Raw genomic sequence first — 11,510 nt, forward strand, 5'->3', positions numbered from 1 at the left:
CAGACAGGTGACTGGGTGGATCAAGGTGAACCAAGAATATAACCGCACTAGAGCCATTTCATATGGCATCATGATCTAAGCATATTTTAATAATAATACAGTACTAAAGGGGCCATTAGTTATCAATGCCCCACAAGATTCTATGACAATGCATTATTTCGGAAGGTATGGGCGCAGACAAATTGGCTGCCTACCATATAGTATCAAGGCGTAGCCTCCCACTCAGGACTGGCTCGTTTTAATCGACGCACGTCTTTGCCTTAATCGTTATCGTTATGAATATTAATCACATTTTTTGGAGAGAACTACTGTTCCTCAAAATTAACATCTTATTCCCCTCAACTTATTGGTTCACCAACGAGGCGGAACGGGGATTCGAACCGCATTACCTGTAGGGTGACCAAAGGGGCTTTGTCCCTTTAAGGCTTCTCCGCCTCGCCCTTTGTGACGCCCCGTGTCACGCCCCCCTTTTCATGTCCGGGCACGCCAGTCACGTGGCCGGAACAACTATGTTATTTAAAAGAGCTCACATGGGTTTCTCTACTACCTCCGGGCAGACGGCAGTCCTGTAGCATAGGTTTTGGACGGGGAGTCGCGAGTGGAAAAGTAAGTTTTTAAACTGCTTGTCTACCGTGCAGCTGCTTTCTGTCTCAAAGACTGTCGAACTACGGAGGGTTTGGTAACATCTTGTTTTCCTCCTTACACGCTAGATTTTACACCGCGTGAACAATTCCCGTGCTGTCTTGACCCATGAAGAGAATTTCCCTCCTTCTAGTTGTAAGTGCTTTGAGCTCCTTGCTGACACGCTATTGAACCTTGCAGATTAATGCATGTTGTCGCTTTGGTTTCCACATTGTGAGGCCCCCCCTTTTGCCGTTTTATGAGTCTCCAAAATAATATTTTTTGTCTGCTTTAATTATTTATTATATACCCGGCTTAAGTATAAACTATGGAGGGGTAAGAAATCCTTAGCCTTTCTAAAACTTTAGCCCAAAATACGCTGATTTAAATAAATCTACTGCGTTTCAGGAACCTCCCTCTTTGGTTCCACTATTCTAATATGAATAATTTTTGTTTAGAAGTCTGTAACTAGACATCCCTCTATATCGAATTCATGATCATGAGGGTACTTTATCCTACCACTCTAATAGGGTGTTAAGGAAACAGAGGTGATGTGATAATTCTCACGTTACCTTGCTACATGTTGTAAAAATGGATAACATGTTGATTTGTGTGTCTATGTGTTAGTGTGTCCCTCTCCTTTCTCTACAGGTAACTCGGGCTGCTGTGAATCACAGTGTGCCGACACGGGCAATATCCGTGAGTAATTACATCATACTCTTTCAATTTTTTACATCAAGTGCCTCACGGGAGGGTGTACCTTAGTGTGTACATACCACCGGAGTGCTATTGGTCTATGGTCCTGACGAATGCTGTGCGATCCTGCATTTTTACAGCAGAAACATGTTGACCTTATATCTCACTCAAGGACACAGGTCTCCAAATTCAGAACCTATTTTGTCCGCCTTTTTAATCTGGATACAGGTTGGCCCACATTGAAGATTTTGTTTGGGTTTCAACCTAGTAATTTTTAAATTCTGCACTCACTTATTTTGCAACAATTTCTTTTGAGTTAAACCACTGTCACACTCAACACCAACCCGCTCCGCTGTAAATCAGGCGTTGTAGCACGCTGGGGGGGCATTCGGCCACCCCAGCGGGGACCCTATGATGAAGCATGTCACCAACTAGTGGTGAGTGAGGGTCCTTTTAACAAAGAGGTTTACTTGTCCTTTCCAGTTATGTGTAGTTATACTACTTTTCTGGGTTGCGACCTCCTGATTGCTAGGATTGGATTTTTCCAACCCTACAGTTACGCCAACCGGGTAGGGACCATTGCATAACCTAACACACCTTGTTTTGTCTTATTTTGTTTTCATTAAGTCACTCCTTCGTTGTTTAAAATATAATTATTGGGGTACAGGAGTGTCTACTCGCGCCCTATCTCTCTTGTTGATTTTGTTGGTTCTTAGAGCAGCGTGCAGCTGTGAGAGACTTACTGATTTATTATTAGCAGAGACTTATTAATAACGAGACCATCAATCTACCATGGAAGAACAGGGCCCCTCCTTTTCAAAAGAAGAGGTGGTTGCTTTGCTTGGTGACAACATGCCTTATTTCTCGACCCTTTTCTAGCGCATACCATATCCCAGACAGGTGACTGGGTGGATCAAGGTGAACCAAGAATATAACCGCACTAGAGCCATTTCATATGGCATCATGATCTAAGCATATTTTAATAATAATACAGTACTAAAGGGGCCATTAGTTATCAATGCCCCACAAGATTCTATGACAATGCATTATTTCGGAAGGTATGGGCGCAGACAAATTGGCTGCCTACCATATAGTATCAAGGCGTAGCCTCCCACTCAGGACTGGCTCGTTTTAATCGACGCACGTCTTTGCCTTAATCGTTATCGTTATGAATATTAATCACATTTTTTGGAGAGAACTACTGTTCCTCAAAATTAACATCTTATTCCCCTCAACTTATTGGTTCACCAACGAGGCGGAACGGGGATTCGAACCGCATTACCTGTAGGGTGACCAAAGGGGCTTTGTCCCTTTAAGGCTTCTCCGCCTCGCCCTTTGTGACGCCCCGTGTCACGCCCCCCTTTTCATGTCCGGGCACGCCAGTCACGTGGCCGGAACAACTATGTTATTTAAAAGAGCTCACATGGGTTTCTCTACTACCTCCGGGCAGACGGCAGTCCTGTAGCATAGGTTTTGGACGGGGAGTCGCGAGTGGAAAAGTAAGTTTTTAAACTGCTTGTCTACCGTGCAGCTGCTTTCTGTCTCAAAGACTGTCGAACTACGGAGGGTTTGGTAACATCTTGTTTTCCTCCTTACACGCTAGATTTTACACCGCGTGAACAATTCCCGTGCTGTCTTGACCCATGAAGAGAATTTCCCTCCTTCTAGTTGTAAGTGCTTTGAGCTCCTTGCTGACACGCTATTGAACCTTGCAGATTAATGCATGTTGTCGCTTTGGTTTCCACATTGTGAGGCCCCCCCTTTTGCCGTTTTATGAGTCTCCAAAATAATATTTTTTGTCTGCTTTAATTATTTATTATATACCCGGCTTAAGTATAAACTATGGAGGGGTAAGAAATCCTTAGCCTTTCTAAAACTTTAGCCCAAAATACGCTGATTTAAATAAATCTACTGCGTTTCAGGAACCTCCCTCTTTGGTTCCACTATTCTAATATGAATAATTTTTGTTTAGAAGTCTGTAACTAGACATCCCTCTATATCGAATTCATGATCATGAGGGTACTTTATCCTACCACTCTAATAGGGTGTTAAGGAAACAGAGGTGATGTGATAATTCTCACGTTACCTTGCTACATGTTGTAAAAATGGATAACATGTTGATTTGTGTGTCTATGTGTTAGTGTGTCCCTCTCCTTTCTCTACAGGTAACTCGGGCTGCTGTGAATCACAGTGTGCCGACACGGGCAATATCCGTGAGTAATTACATCATACTCTTTCAATTTTTTACATCAAGTGCCTCACGGGAGGGTGTACCTTAGTGTGTACATACCACCGGAGTGCTATTGGTCTATGGTCCTGACGAATGCTGTGCGATCCTGCATTTTTACAGCAGAAACATGTTGACCTTATATCTCACTCAAGGACACAGGTCTCCAAATTCAGAACCTATTTTGTCCGCCTTTTTAATCTGGATACAGGTTGGCCCACATTGAAGATTTTGTTTGGGTTTCAACCTAGTAATTTTTAAATTCTGCACTCACTTATTTTGCAACAATTTCTTTTGAGTTAAACCACTGTCACACTCAACACCAACCCGCTCCGCTGTAAATCAGGCGTTGTAGCACGCTGGGGGGGCATTCGGCCACCCCAGCGGGGACCCTATGATGAAGCATGTCACCAACTAGTGGTGAGTGAGGGTCCTTTTAACAAAGAGGTTTACTTGTCCTTTCCAGTTATGTGTAGTTATACTACTTTTCTGGGTTGCGACCTCCTGATTGCTAGGATTGGATTTTTCCAACCCTACAGTTACGCCAACCGGGTAGGGACCATTGCATAACCTAACACACCTTGTTTTGTCTTATTTTGTTTTCATTAAGTCACTCCTTCGTTGTTTAAAACATGTTCTGACAACCACTGAAGGGGTTCGGGAGTGTCCTTGTGGGTCAGGGCCAATAAGGGTTTTGAAATCAAGGAGAAGTTAGCAATCCAATGTCGACAATAACTGGCCATACCTAAAAAGGCTCGCACCTGTTTTTGGGTGCGTGGCACTGGTGTCTGTAGAATCAATTTAATGCGCTTATCATCCAATCTTCTCTGCCCTTTCGACAGGATGTGTCCTAGGTAGGATACCTCCTGTTGAACAAATTGTATTTTCTCTGGTGAAACTTTGTGACCACGTTCAGCTAGGAAATTTAACAAATTAATGGTGTCAGTTGTACATTGAGTCTCAGAGATGCTACCAAGCAGCAGGTCGTCTATATATTGAATTAGCACAGAGTTAGGTGATACATTGAATGTGTCTAGTTCTCTCTTTAAGGCCTGGTTGTAAATGCTCGGGCTTTCTGTGAACCCCTGAGGGACCCTACAGAAGCAGAACGTTCTCCCGCCTATAGAGAATGAAAAGAGGTACATGCTACCCTCATCTACTGGGATTGAGAAGAAGGCATTCTTCAAATCCACTACAGAAAAATATGCCATTTCCGGTGACAGTGTTGACAATATTGATACTACATTTGGGACAACCGGGAACTGTGGCACCACTATTTTATTTATTTCTCTTAGATCAACTATGAATCTGTAACTTTTTTCATTAGTATTTCCATCGCTCTTCTTTAAAACCGGAAGAATAGGGCTGTTACAAGGACTGCCTGATATTTCTTTAACAATCCCTTCTTTTAGTAAGTCAGCTACTATATCCTGCAATCCCTTTAGCCCCTCTGGAGCTATTTTGTACTGTGGAATTCTTGGTAAGTTCACATTCTGCTTGACTGTAATTGTTACAGGAGTGATGTTCATTTTCCCTGTGTCATTTTTATTTTTTGCCCATATCCTTGAATCTATCTGATCCATTATTTGTGCGGCAATATTTTGTATTCCTATGGATAGGAAACAGTTGCCCATTTCTTCTGTCATTGGTCCATCTACTTCCAAGAAAACTCCGTCTGCAGTGCACTTAATTGTGGCATTCATCTTTTTTAGCAAGTCCAATCCCAACAAATTAAATGCACATTTGTCTGATATAAGGAATGAATGCGTGTCCTGAATTGGGCCTATACTGTATTTCAAGGGCGCTGAAATTGGGCTTGTTACAAGTATGTTGGTGAATCCCACTGACTTATTTATTTTTCCCGAGAGAGGAACATCTGGAAATTTTTTCTTTGTTAAGGAGGAATTGGTGGCCCCTGTATCTATTAGTAATTCCACAGGTGTACCTTCAATCTTACCCCTGACATATGGTCCAGTGGGATCTACAGGGATTACCATCCTCTGTATTAACTCTCTCGGGCCTCCCTATCGTGCATAATAGTCCCATTCCCCTTGGGGCCCCTCCTGATATATTCCATCGTAAGGGTGATGCACCTGCATTTTTGGTATTTGTTCATTATCAAAGAAATATGTGTTGGGGGGATAGTCTGTAGGGGCAGGTTGTGAGTCACATCCTTGCTGTTGATAACCAGCTCTTCCCATGCTCCTACCCCGACCTCTTGATCTCCCCATCCCACCCCCTCTGTGTGACTGCTTGACGGGGTGTGGGCATTGAGCTCTCCAATGATCCTGACCCCCACAATTAAAGCATCCTTGTGTGTGTCCTTGTTCATTTGTGGTGGGATGCTGTGTAGGGGGAGTAGAAAATGACCTTTGTGGACCCCCACGGCCTCTTCCTCTACCCCTGCTTCTTTGTCCTCTGCCGCTATACTCGTTTGCCTGCTGGATCAAAACTTTAGTTTTTAACTCTTTTAATTTGTTATTTTTACTTTCCAACTCCTTTGTACCTAGCATTTCGTAATACTGCGCCAATTGTAAAACTTCTGTTAGCGGTTTGCATGACCAAGTAGGGTTGTACTCTAGAATCCCTTTTTTAATTGATGTTTTTAAATTATTTACAAAACAAGAAACAAGTGCACTTTGTGTTGCTTCCTTTTCAGTATCTAAACCACTTGAAGCTGTGAAGACTTTCTGTATTCTAGCGAAAAACCCAGATACTGTTTCTTCATTGTCTTGAATGCATGTATTCAATTTTGACCACACAACAGCCCATGGACAGTAGATGCAACCCACCACCAGGACCAGGGCAGACAAGCTACTCAGAGGAGAACCCAGCCCCTGCAACAGACCAAACAGCCTGAAGCATCCGCAAGCACAGTTGGCTCACAACATGTCACCGACCCACACATGGCACCCCAATGCCAGGTGCCCGATCACCAACAGGAGGTGGCCGAACAGGTGCGGGTGTGGTCAGAACCCATGGCAGGTGAACTAGATCACATACGTGGGTGTCTATTACCCTTCAGGGACCACCCACACCCCACAAAGGAGACCCACACTGTCATGGAGACACATGCAGATGTATACTCCCAGGACAGAACCACGCCCAGGGGAACGCACACATAAGTCACACACCCACATTGGCTCTGCGTACGACAGCCCAGTTTCTTCCCCTTATGAATTGAGAGGGTGGCGACAAAGCTACGTGTCCAAGCTCTAACACGCTGCCTGTGGGGACATGTCTGCATCCGCTGTACACAGCACAATGTAATGACGTACGGCCCAGAGCCCTCATGCAGACAACACGACCACGGGATACACGCAGATATGATGATGACCTGGCTACGGGCTTGTGCACCCTGCCCCTTTATTGGCAGGGCCACATGTACAGTGACACCTGTGTTGGATGTGTGTGGGGTGAGTGCAAGCCAGCCCATAGGGAGGTATTGGTGCTGGCAAAAAATACAACAGTGAATACTATGAATACGGAAACAGACAATACCAGCATTACAGGGACAGCTGCAAAGCATCATGGAGGTAGCCGGAGCAAGTCCAGGGGTCACACAATGAGCAAACAGAAGTGTCCGTGAGTTGCAGTGCACTGAGTTCGGGGCACTAGAGCTGAGCGCGCACATGTGAAGAAAATATTTAGGATTGTGTCCCTTTGGTACATTTCCGAAGCAGCTGCAGGGGGGGGTGTCACACCCACATCATCTTCATCATCATCGTCCCAGGCCTCCCACACTGCCTGAGGTGGCATTGCTGCATGAATTCTCTACAGCACAAGCCAAAAACAGTCATGATCGATGATTCATGGTGCACTGAGCTAGTGGGACCTGGAGCGCTGAGCAGGCCGAAGATGGCATCCACAAAAGGTGTGTGCAACTCCGTCAGTCTGCCAGTACGACCGTTTCAACACTGTCAGTTAGCGGTTGGACTTGGTCCTGGCGGTGGTGGCCTGTGTCTACTGCTGTGATGAGACATTCGGGCCGGTCAGAACTCAATTTGATGTGAGAGCCCTGGTTCGCCGCAGTTGAAGCCGGAGGCAGCAGACAATGCAGGGCCACAGACACATGCTGTCGATGAGCCCAAGACCACTGTTAAATAGGTCATCCAAAATCTCAGAAGAAGGGGTCCCTGACCAGCACAGAGATAGTGGCCCTGGATGCACAGCGGCTGGCACAGGCCCCCGCAATGGGACGGTGACTTGAGGCCCACTGAGGTAGGGCCACGCAGACTGAGAGGTTTCATATCAATGTCGAAGGGGAATGTGGCGGAGGGTCGCGGGGGACAGTGGAAGGTGTGCCCCAGGGCATGAAGCAGAGGGCAGAAGCTATCCGGAAGCAGCAAATGGAGGAGTGGAAAGGGACTGCCTCGTTGCCACCACCAATTCAGCATCAGATGCATGAGGATGGGTACTACCCCCTAGTCCATTGACTCCGACGCCACCAATGTACGACTAGAGCGTGTTCATGGTAGTCGGGGAACAGGCTTAGTGTGTAGTGTAGTTCCTATTATCCCAATAGGCTCTGCGCATTGGAATAATACCTTCAATAGTATAGGCCTAGACCAGACGTTAACTAGGTCTACTACTGTCGATATTAGACTTAAAGTTTTGGGGTTTGCCAGCTAGCTCAGAGTTCACTAGAAACTTTCTCGAATAGGCAAGGAGGAGTTGAACCTCCCTGGATAGACAAGAAGGGATTTAGTTTCTGACAACCATAGAACATGACAACTTTGCTCTCCCCTAATCAAGAGTGTATCTCAAGAGTCGTGTGAACAAAAGGCAATTTATTTTACTCAGTCAGTACGTGCATTCTTAGTCTCATCAGATTGTAGAGAAAAGGAAGAGACGGGCGTGTTCAATAAAAGATGGTATTTATTGATCAGTCTCTTTTCTCATACAAGAGAAATGGATCGATATTATTGCAATACTTATAGTTAAGTAAAGTGCATACATTAGAAGCAGAAGTATAAAATAATACTGTAAAAACATTGATATGGTTTCTAAGCCATATGAAGGTTTAAAATGAATAAAATATATTACATACACATATACATTTGACTAAACGTACTCAACTGGTGTTTCTAAATACGCCTACCCCGTGTACCTGACCTAAGCCTAATACGTGGGCGGGAATAGAAAGTTACAGTTTAAGTTAAGTTTGTTTTTGCCAAGTGACTGACTAAAGAATTCTCTGCGAGGGGTTATTCAGTTCTGTACCTGGAATCTAGGATGGATGAGGGATGGTATCTCTCGTCTCTGGTCTCGATATTCCAGGCTGCCTGCGAGGGCCACCCGGAAGCGCCGGAGCTGGATTTCTCGGCAGGAGAAATGGGCAGCTGCTCGTTCTCAGTGCGTCAAGAAGGCGGGGCTGCGCCAGCGGGGTCTGCTCTGCTCTGGGCTTCGGCAAGTCTGGCTGCTCCGTCCTCGTCACCACCGCGTGTGTTTGCATAGGGCAATATCGGTAATATTTATACCTTTAAGGTGCCGAGATTGACGTAAGGATGGACATAGATACGTCAATAAGGATGTCATACGACCAGGTCGTTAGCACATTCTTTTGCTGAAGTTCTCGGTGAAATCAAAACAATGGCCGCAGGGTTTTTCCCAGGTTGTCATAGGTTTGATTTGTTATGAAAACTCCGTATGCCTTATCAGGGGCTGGAGGAATATCGCTTGTCTAATTAGATGGCAAGCGTTATGACCTAATCAGATAACACGTTCCTGTGCCGTAGTGTGGCTTCATCAGATAACGGTTCCTGCATCATGGGGGTTTTTCTGCCTCATGGGATGGCTGCTAGTTAACTTGTTAGTTTGCTAACCAGAATAGGGTCAGGAATAGGGGGATCGATACAGAACCTATAGGAATACATCACAAGTGGCACCGGGGCTGAATGGGGATGCAGGCTGCGATGATGTCGGTACACTGATGTGGACTTCTGCATTTCGACATCAAGACTCTGTGACCTACTGGACAGCAGTGTAGGCCGGAGGCAGCGATAAGCATTGGGCCATATCCACGTGTCACCGGCTGGTGTTGAACAGGGTTAGTGGCACCTCGTGTCGTAGGTTGGTGGTGAACAGGGTTAGCGGCACCACATGGTGCAGGCTGGTGTTGAACAGGGTTAGTGACATCAGGGCAGTTGTCGGAAATGTTCGATCACCTCCATGATGATGATCCTTTTTTCCACCCAAATACAATGTGTCATCCTCTTACACCTCTCCTTGCGTGCAATGATTTGTACTCAACCTTTGAATAATCGATGTGCAGTTCCAATTTTGTGACCTACTCAAGCGCAGCGTAGTCCAAGAGCAGTAGTCCGTATGGGTCTACAGAATCTTGTGGCTGTGATGTAACTATGGCCTCTCGCCACCACAACGAAGGGTGCATAGTGACATACACTCAGCCATGATTCATGTGCTCTGCCATTGTGTACTCAAGACTCAGTTCCAAATGTGTGACCTGCTTGTCTACTGTGCATGCAGGTGGAGTACGTCAATGAGAAAGGAGTACTGCGGGCCTGGGTTGTGGAGTGTGTAATGGTTTGATGAGGCTGCCAAGGTCGAAAGCCTCGGGCTTGAAGATTGCACCTGCATGTAGTGGGCCCTCTTCGACACACCAGTTTCAGTAGGTGGGCATTGAGGCCTGGGTGCGCAGGGGTGGGCAGGACTGGTTCGGGGAGCAGCGTCCTGGGGTGCAGCAGGCACACAGGTTCGCTGGCAACACCGCTCACGGCATTGGCCTTGTGGCGGGGTGTGAGGCGCCGCCCTGGCAGAGACGTTGGGCTTTCCAGGAGAGGACCACGCCCAAGAGCTATGTGCCTTTTATTCACACCCCTACGCTGGTCTGGCTCACGCTTACGGGGGGATGTAACAGGCTACAGTTCTGCGTACTTGCCCACTGGGGTGACATGGTTGCGTCCACTGCACTCCAAACACCAGCGGTGTGTGTCTCCATGTACATGTGTGTGGCCTGCTTACTGCAGTGTGGCCAGCACATCCACGATACACTTGGCATTGTGTACATTGTCATTCATCAGTCCCTTGCCTCCTTCGCACATGCCTGGTCCCCACCTCTGCCGACATTCTGCTATTGTTTGTCCGAGGTGCCATGCCGTTGATGGCTCATGTCCATGGCTGGTCTAGGTTCCCACTGTGAGTTGTGCTGTCGTGTCTGGTGGGTGTGCATGTTGTGTGTGAGCTTGTGACGTGTGCATTTCCTGTGTTGTGAGTTGAATAATTGTGGAGTTGAGATGTGTGGTGTGTGCATTTGGTATTGGCAAACAGGCAGAGCATTTCCGTGGGTGCCATCCTGGTGGCGCAGATGGATGATGGACTGTCGGGAGGTGTAGGTATCATGCACACTACCTGGGTGGTTGGCTGCAGCGTTGGCGGTGATTCCAAAGTGGTCCACTGTTGCCTGCACATTGGTGAGATATGTGCTCTTCCTATTGCGCTTCTTGTTGTCAAGGGCCACTGGTAGGACATGTGTGCAGTCAATTGCCCCCTGACACGTGCGTGAAGCCAGCTGTGGTGTACACACCACACTTGGTCTCCAGCTGTGCCTGTGCAGTGTGTGAAGTGTAGTTAGTGGGGTACCATGCTGATGGTGTCATCCATGACCATTGTAGGGGACTTGTATTGGCCTGGCTGTGTGACTGCTCCATGTCAGGTGGATGTTGTTTGGCGGGTGCCAGAGGCCAACAGGTGCATCACGGCCAGCAGCTTTGTCGGTGGTGGAATGTTGGTTGTCCGCTGTGTTGGTGCCTTCAGCCTGTGGGCGATGGATGTCCCTTTGGGTGTATAGTAGGCAATGGCATTCTCTGGTGTTGGGTCTGTGAGGTTGGTGCATTTTCAGTGGGTCGCTGTCTTGGTCTGCGCTGCCTCAGTGTTGATCTGGGGGGGGGCGGTATGTGTCTGGGGAAAGGTGGGGGTGGTTATTAGGCCCTCTTGGGTGTCAGGC

General features: G+C 46.8%; 1 protein-coding gene across 1 annotated transcript in view; it reads left to right on the forward strand.

Moving 5' to 3' along the window:
- LOC144769777 (putative DBH-like monooxygenase protein 2) overlaps positions 1–11,510 on the forward strand; it is a 364,487-nt gene that overhangs the window by 188,171 nt on the left and 164,806 nt on the right. The gene's annotated exons all lie outside the window — the stretch shown is intronic.

This window comes from Lissotriton helveticus, chromosome 7 (assembly GCF_964261635.1).
Source record: "Lissotriton helveticus chromosome 7, aLisHel1.1, whole genome shotgun sequence".
NCBI lineage: Eukaryota > Metazoa > Chordata > Amphibia > Caudata > Salamandridae > Lissotriton > Lissotriton helveticus.